Here is a 667-nt window from a genome sequence, read left to right on the forward strand (position 1 = left end):
CAGGTGGCGGTGAGGTGGCACAGCCCCAAAGCTCCCCCGTGGCGCCTGCCCCTGAGGGAGCTAGGGCTTTGCGTCTGGGACTGATCCAGCTCCCTGTCGGGGACAGGATTTGGCCGTGCTGGGCTGTCACCCAGGCCGTGGCAAACGGGAATTGTACCTGAAGTCTCCACTCTGAGCCCGAGGCTGCTGCCTCCGTGATTTCACCTTCAAGTTGCTCTCACCTCCTCCGGGGCCCTGCTGCCCTCCTCATGGCCCCGGGGGAGGTTGGAACATCAGAATCTCTGCTCCCCACTTGGGGAGGAGCCGGCCTGTGATGGAAGGATTGGCCGCCCTCCTGCCACCAGAGTCTTAAGGGCCACTGACCTCTCCCCAGGAAGTGGCTCAGGCCCCCCCAGCTCCCTCCAGGACAAGGAAGTCTTAACTTCAGTGAGAGCAGACGCCTGACCCCAGGGCCCGCCAGCCCTCCCCTGACTCTGGGTACAGCGTCACCCTGCCAGCTTAGGAATTCTCTGGAAAAGGAAAGCATCACTGGTCCAGGAATGGCTCCACAAACCTGATGGGCCACTGGATCCTGACTCATTGGGCCGGTGTGACCCCTGACACCCTTTCCAGACTTGTCCATTGCCCAGGACCCTGGCTCCCTGGCTGGCCCCTGGGAGAAGAGCAG

The sequence above is a fragment of the Delphinus delphis genome, chromosome 19 (assembly GCF_949987515.2).
Source record: "Delphinus delphis chromosome 19, mDelDel1.2, whole genome shotgun sequence".
In the NCBI taxonomy this organism is placed as follows: Eukaryota; Metazoa; Chordata; class Mammalia; order Artiodactyla; family Delphinidae; genus Delphinus; species Delphinus delphis.